A 7,987-nucleotide genomic window follows, 5' to 3' on the forward strand; every position below is an offset into this window, starting at 1 on the left:
ATTGAAGGAAGAATATTTTGCAGCCTCAACCCTAACCGGGCGTTACCCGCACAACAGCATACGTCAGCGTGTATGTCGTACAACTTGACGATTTTATGGGCGTCAGTCACTGACGCTCCGCAGTCACACAGATGTCGCCCAAGTGGGACAGGCCCTTAAAAAGGCAGAGGGGAGAACAGGCTTTGGAAATTCTGGAAATTGTAGGATGATGCTGGAATGAAGGAGTTCGATTCTGTAAAGAGATTAGGAGAACTGAAATTGTCCTCCTAGCACCAGAGAAGAACAAAAGGACACCAAGTAGAGCTATTCAAAATACGAAATAATTTTCATAGCAAGTTAGAGGAATTTTTTGGATAGACACAAAATGCTGCAGTAACTCAGCGGGACAGGCAGTATCTCCACATAGAACCAGCATCTGCAGGTCCTTCCTACAACAAGAGGAATAATTGTCTCTGTCTGGTAGACTGGTACCTGACCATCAATTTTAAATAATTGGAAAGGTGATCTGAGGCAAACTGAGGGAAATTTGCATTGGTTTCTGGGAATTTTCAAATCCAGAATTGCCAACCTGAAAAGACAGTGAAGGAGAATCCTCAGGAACATCATAGAACTACAAGTCATGAACATGGAAAACTAACGCAGTGGCTCAAGATAAATTATTGGAAGTTGGTGTTTAGTTTCACAGGCCTCACAAGTTGAAGACTCGGGCATGACAATCTGACTGACCGCCCTCTGAGCTGGAAGATTCTATTAGACTTTACTTTAGAGATACAGCATGGAAACAGGCCCTTTAGCTCACCAAGTCCGCGGCAACCAGCGATCACCCCGTACACTAGCACTGTCCTACACACTTGGGACAATTTACAGAAGCCAATTAACCTACAAACCTGCACATCTTTGGAGTGTGGGAGGAAACCAGAGCACCAGGAGAAATCCTACACAGTCACAGGAAGAATGTGCAAAGTCCATACAGGCAGCAGCCGTAGTCAGGATCGCACCCAGTTCTCTGGCGGTGTAAGGTAACAATTCTACTGCCACGCCACCATGCCAATATCAAAATATTGTTTGATTATATTGTTAATAAGAGCCCAAATAAGTGGTGATGCATGATCTTCAGAATACATTCAACTTATGTGTATTTATATGTCTATATATGGTCTATGGTATATAGACACATTGAACTTTTACTTCGGAGTCACGTGAGTGACTATGTGAAGAACCCGCCAGGACGCATGCATGTCATATCGCTTCACGCATTGCGAAACGACAGGCAGGGTGGAGCGTTCCCCCGCAGCGGTAATTTTGAAACCGACAGGTAAGTGAATTACTCTGCGGTCGTTTTTTGTTTCCTGTGCTGTTTTTTACAGGGGGAAACTATGGACAAAAAAAGAGTCCACAAGGACTGCGGCTAAGCTGGCTGGGGAAGACCACGGAGTTGCGGGCAGCCAGCAGCAGCTGAAGGCACCAGCATCACCGTGAGTGGGATCAGCTGTGCCCGACTTGGCACCCGCGCCGGCCAGATCAACACCACGGCCTGGCGGGAAGCATATACAGAACAGAGCCGTTGACTCTGACAAGTCGAAACGGCAGGCGGGGTGGAGCGTTCCCCCGCAGCAGCAAGTTTAAAACCGAGACTGACAGGTAAGGGAATTACTCTGCGGTCGTTTTTTGTTTCCCGTGCTGTTTTTCACAGGGGAAACTATGAACAAGAGTTCACAAGGGCTGCACTGGCTGGAAAGAACCGCGGAGTTGCGGGCAGCTAGCAGCGGCTGACGGCACCAGATCACCGTTAGTGGGATCAGCTGTGCCCGACTTGGCACCCGCGCCGGCCAGAACAACACCACGGCCGGGCGGGAAGACTGTACGGAACAGAACCGTTGACTCTGACAAGTCGGACTGCAAGAAATGCCGTGGGGACCAGCGTTACTGGGGCCAAATGGAGCGGCTTATGGAGCAGATGTTCCAACGTGACAGACTCCGGGAGATGGAGTCTAGTCACCATGGGTTATACAAAACACCCACAGCAGCACCTTACGTAGGGCTGCACAGTGCATCTCCCTCGACAGAGGGGAGTACTGGGGGTCAATTCTGGGCTGACCCTGAAGAGGGGTTTGCTGAACAAACAACAAGTGTGCAGGGGGTGCAGGAAGGAGAAAGAAATGTCGCAAGAACAACAGGATGCACTGGCACTCTTCTGAAATACGCAGTATGAGAATAGTATCAGAAAGAATGCCATCCGACCTGACTTAAATCCAAAGTTCGCAGGCCTGTGCAAACCTGGAGACACAAAGCCACCAATATTATTATTTGGGGGAAACCTGTCCAAACAGGTTAAGGAGCTCGATGAGGAGGCAAAAACCCTGGGGCTCATAAAGGCGACAACAGGGTCCTACACTCCTACACTCAAAGACAGCACCCTTACGCACCCACCAGCAGAGCAAGACAATCAGAAGCTGGTGAAAGCTCAAAGGCCGGACATACAGGTCAGCGGTCTTTTTTAGGCCATGGCCCAGACCGGCCTTCGTGGAAAATGCGCAAACCCCAAACCCAAACCCAGACACCGGCGCCAGTGTGGATAATACACATATCGGTGGGAGATTACACTTCTTTGGGAGGCATGGAGCGCATTAACAACAGACACTTATATCCTAAACAGTATCCAGGGATATACCATTGAATTTGTGCACAAAAATAGCCCCCAGTTCAGCATGTACCGAACCGAATGTTCGTACATTCACGAAAAGAAAAATTGGAAGCACATGCTGAACTGGTGAGACTCCACGCTAAGGGGGTTATTGAAAAAACCCAACACGATTCTCTGGAATTTGTGTCTAATATCTTTACCAAAAACAAAAAAGATGGTGGTTGTCGCATCATCATAGATTTGACCAAATTTAATAAATTTGTGCAGTATATTCATTTCAAAATGGAAACCTTTGTTACTGCCCAACAATAGATTTCCAAAGGCTACTTCATGACTAGCATCGACCTAAAAGATGCTTACTATTCAGTGCCTATACGGACTGATCACAGACGTTATTTAAAATTCAACTGGATGGGGCAGCGTTGGCAGTATAGAGCTCTACCAAATGATTTAACATCAGCCCCCAGGCTGTTTACAAAAAATCACCAGCCTATCTAGATGACATATTAATTGTGGGCAAAACTTTGGAATTAGCCAAACTAGTTGTATCAGCCACCAAACAATTGTTTGAGAAACTGTGGTTTATCATCCATCCAGATAAATCTAAACTAACGCCTTCCACCATAATGGATTATTTGGGGTTCACTATTGACTCAGTTCACATGTCGGTGACTTTACCAAAGGACAAGGCTACAGTCTTAACTGAGGCCTGCAACAACCTCATTGACATCAGTGAACCATCTATCAGAATGGTAGCAAGGGTGATTGGCAAAATAGTGGCTGCTTTTCCAGCCACACAATTTGGACCTTTGTATTATCAAAATTTACAAAGGGCAAAAATACAAGCACTCAAAATTAATGCTGGTCATTTCGACAGACCAATGAAGCTACCAATCAAAGCAATTATGGAATTAAAATGGTGGAGGGATAACATTCGGCATTGTTCCAGCCCTATCATTATCAGCAACCCCTCAGTGATGCTACAAACTGATGCCAGTGCACTTGGTTGGGGTGCTACCAATTCCATCTCCAGCTGTGGAGGTAGATGGAATGCACAGGAGGCATCATTACTACAGACACTTGGCATAAACTACCAGGAAATGTTGGGTGCGTTCTGTGGCCTAAAGTCATACTGTTCTGGAATATATCACCAGCATGTTAGACTACAGATTGACAATACCACCGTGGTGGCATATATTAACCATATGGGTGGAATCAAATCGACATCATGTGACAATCTGGCTAATACAATTTGGCAATGGTGTATCCAGAGAAATATTTGGATATCAGCTACTTACCTACCAGGTAACCTAAATTCAGTGGCAGACACCAGGTCACGCAAATTCAATGAAAACATCGAATGGATGTTGGATATAAAAGTATTTGGTGATATTGTAGTACGGTATGGAACACCAGATATCAATCACCAGTTACCAAACTATGTTTCTTGCGAACCAGACCCTGGGGCATCAGCGATAGATGCTTTTTCGCTGCATTGGGGGAAATTGTTTTCCTTTTGCCTCATCACTCGGGTATTACGCAAAATACAACAAGACTCGGCGTCTGGTATTTTGGTAGTGCCCGATTGGCCTAATCAACCATGGTTCCCTGTGATACTCGACATGGTCTTAGAACCATGTATCACCATCCTGAAACGACCAGATTTGTTGGTTCATCCTGTAACTGGGGATAGCCATCCATGTCATAATACGACAAACTTATTAATTTGTAAAGTCTAAAGAAACCTCTACTGGAACTGGGACTGACGGACCGAACATTGAACATAATCTCAGCGGCTCACAGGCAGTCCACCAAAAAACAATATCTGGTATACATCAGGAAATGGGAGATATATTGTCACAGAAACAACATCACTTACAGCTCGATGAACATAACGTCTGTTCTGGAATTCCTGGCAGGCCTCCATTATGATGAGGGGCTCAGTTACAGTGCCATTAACTGCGCCAGAAGTGCCCTTTCAGCATATCTATGGCGAGGATCAGAGCGCCATTCTGTTGGGACTCACCCCCTGGTAACCAAACTTATGAGGGGAATTTTTAATATCAATCCACCAAGAACTAGGTACTCTCAAATATGGGATGTGAGTATTGTCCTAACGTTGCTAAGGAACTGGTCTCCAGCAACAGCTCTGTCCCTGCAAAAACTGACGCATAAAACAGTCATGCTGATGGCTTTGGTCACAGCACAAAGGGTACAGTCTTTACATAAGTTAAGGCTGGACAATATGACTTCTTCAACAAGAAATGTAACTTTTCATATTCACGAATTAGTCAAACAGAACAGACCGGGACCATCAGGCCTCAAAATAGAATTTAGGGCTTACCCTATAGATGATCGTCTCTGTATAATAAGACATTTATTGTTATATATGGAGAACACCAAAAACATCAGAGGCAATGAGATGGCACTACTAATCAGCCACAAGCAACCCCACAAAAAAGCGTTGGTTTAAACTATTTCCAGATGGCTGAAACAGGTTTTAACAACAGCTGGGGTGGATACTAACACATTCAAATCTCATTCCACCAGGGCTGCAGCTACATCGGCAGCTTTGGAGTTGGACGTACCGATGGACCAAATCCTGGAGACAGCAGGATGGTCAAGGGGAAAAACGTTCCAACAATTCTACCATAAACCAGTGGTTAAACCTGGAACTTTTGCAGAATCAATTTTAAGTTCTGTAATATGATTTCACCCCATGAAATAGGGGCTATAATTTGTTGTTAATAAATTTATCATGGATTTCAATGTTGGATTCATGTTTAAACATGTTAACACAATTCCTCCCTTACTCAATTAAGGCAGATGTGATGCATGGACTCGTTTCCACGGCATGAAATCACAGAGCTTTGAAATCTTCACGTAGTCACTCACGTGACTCCGAAGTAAAAGAGTAAGATTAAACGAGAACTTACCAGTTCGAAGTTTGATCGTTATTTTATGAGGAGTAACGTTGAGGGATTACGTGCCCTCCGCTCCCACCCTTGATCGTAAAGTTCAACTGGTAACCTCTTCTCTAATCTTACTATGTTCAGTCATTACTGTTATCTGTGATTTCACACCGCTGCTTTGAAGAATGACACACATGTGTCCTGGCGGGTTCTTCACGTAATCCCTCAACGTTACTCCTCATAAAATAACGATCAAACTTCGAACTGGTAAGTTCTCGTTTAATCTTACTATTTTAACTCCTGTTCAGTATTATGCTTACTTATTCTGTTGTGCTGCAGCAAGCAAGAATTTCATTGTCCTATCTGGGACAAATGACAATAAAACTCTCTTGACTCTTGACTCTTGAACTGGAGATTTTATTTGTAGGAAGGAACTGCAGATGCTGGTTTAAACCAAAGATAGACACAAAATGCTGGAGTAACTCAACGGGACAGGCAACATCTCTGGAGAGAAGGAATAGGTGCCGTTTCGGGTCATGATCCTTCTTCAGACTTTCTTTAGATCTGAAGAAGGGTCTCAACCCAAAACATCACCCATTCTTTCTCTCCAGAGATGCTGCTTGTCCCGCAGTTATTCCAGCATTTTTTGTCTATCTAAGGAGATTTTATTTTCCTGTTTTCTTTTACTCAGCAGATATCCCTTTTTATTTGCTGAAAAATGGCTCCATATATTGCAGCCACATGAGTTTTTTTTGTGAGCCTTGACATTAAAAGTTATTAGGCTGCTTGATTGTATGGGGAATTACAACAAAGCTGTTCTAAGCTGGCAATCACAGATGTATATTTGCAGCAGATGTCACTGAATAGCAGTCGAAACAATGACTGATTTTTTTTTGTTCAGCCATACCCCAAAAGCTCAAAGACCAATACAATTGGGAGAGAAAAGGTTAACAAATTGGTTGCAAAAATCACTTTAGGTCACACAGTTTGATCATTCACTGCCTTAACCCCTCAATCGGAAGAGCAGCTGATGATGAAAGACAATGCCTATTTTACTTCGGAGTCACGTGAGTGACTACGTGAAGAACCCCGCCATGACGCATGCGTGTCATATCGCTTTCACACTTGCGAGTCGACAGGCGGGGGGGAGCGTTCCCCCGCAGTGGTAAGTTTGAAACCGCGACCTGCAGGTAAGAAATTTACTCTGCGGTAGTTTTGTTCCCCGCGCTGTTTTTTCACAGGGGGGGAAGCTGCACAAAATAGTGTCCACAAGTGCTGCGAGAGAAGCTGGCTGGGGAGGACCACGAAGTTGCGGGAGCCAGCAGCAGCTGAAGGCACAAGCCCCGTAAGGGATCAGCTGTGCCGACTTTTGGTCCCGCGCCGGCCAGAACACCACGGCCGGGCGTGAGACTATTCAGAATGGGGCCGTCGACTTTTTGGACAAGTCAAAAACGGCAGGAGACGGGGTGGAACGACGTTCCCCCATAGCGACAATTTAAACTTGGACCTGCAGGTAAGAGCTGCGGTCTTTTTGTGTTTTTACCATGCTGATTACAGGTGGAGAAACCAACGGGCTGCGACAAAGCTGGTGGGCTAGATGGGATCAGCTGTGCCCGATGTCGCCTCCGCACCGGCCAGATCCACTCCACGGAAGGGCAGTAAGGACAAAGCTGGTGAGGGAGGACCGCGGAGCAGTGGGCAGCCAGCAGCAGCTAGCGGCACTCGGATCACCGATAGTGGGATCAGCTGTGCCCAATGTCGCCTCCGCACCGGCCAGATCCACGCGGCCGGGCGGTAAGGCTAGACACAAAAACAAACAAGGTCATGGACTCAGAGGAGTCCGACTTTGAACAACCGCAGGCGGCCAGCGCCCGAGAGCGCTGGAGCCGGATGGAGCGGTGTGTTGGGGCATTTGCTCCAACTTGACAGACTCCGGGAGATGGAGTCGGGTCACTGTGGGCCCTATGATAAACCCACAGCAGTACCTCTTGAAGGGCTGCACAGTGCTTCTACCTCATCAGAGGGGAGCACTGCGGGTCAGTTCTGGGCTGACCTGGAAGAGGGGTCCACAGAAGGAAAGACAAGTGTGCAAGGGGTGCAGGAACAAGAGAACCTACTGGAACCCACTACAGCCAAAGACAGCACCCTACGCACCCACCAGCAGAACTGGTGAAAGCTCGAAGGCCGGTACTCAAAACATGAGTCTTTTTTAGGCCATGGCCCAGGCCGGCCTTCTTGGAAGTTGCGGGGACCTCCAACGCCAACCAAACCGAAAATCCAGACACCAGCGCAACAACAGCAGCGAAGAACCTACAAAAAGAAGTAAACCTGCCACTGGTAACTATGGAGGTAGGTGGGTCTGGTTCCCTACAAAATACAGGGAGCATGGAGGTTGGGTGGAGATTACACTCTTTTCTGAAGGCATGGAGCA

At 46.3% G+C, this 7,987-nt stretch overlaps 1 long non-coding RNA gene across 1 annotated transcript; it reads right to left on the reverse strand.

Annotated features, from left to right (window-relative positions):
- Positions 1 to 1,150: 1,150 nt before the first annotated feature.
- LOC116971725 lies at positions 1,151 to 5,951 on the reverse strand. The gene is made up of 3 exons (XR_004411591.1): positions 5,855 to 5,951; positions 5,792 to 5,793; positions 1,151 to 1,187 (listed from the first exon to the last, which is right to left on the reverse strand). It is a non-coding gene; the product is annotated as an uncharacterized LOC116971725 (long non-coding RNA).
- Positions 5,952 to 7,987: the final 2,036 nt, after the last annotated feature.

Source organism: Amblyraja radiata, chromosome 4 (assembly GCF_010909765.2).
Source record: "Amblyraja radiata isolate CabotCenter1 chromosome 4, sAmbRad1.1.pri, whole genome shotgun sequence".
Taxonomy (NCBI): Eukaryota; Metazoa; Chordata; class Chondrichthyes; order Rajiformes; family Rajidae; genus Amblyraja; species Amblyraja radiata.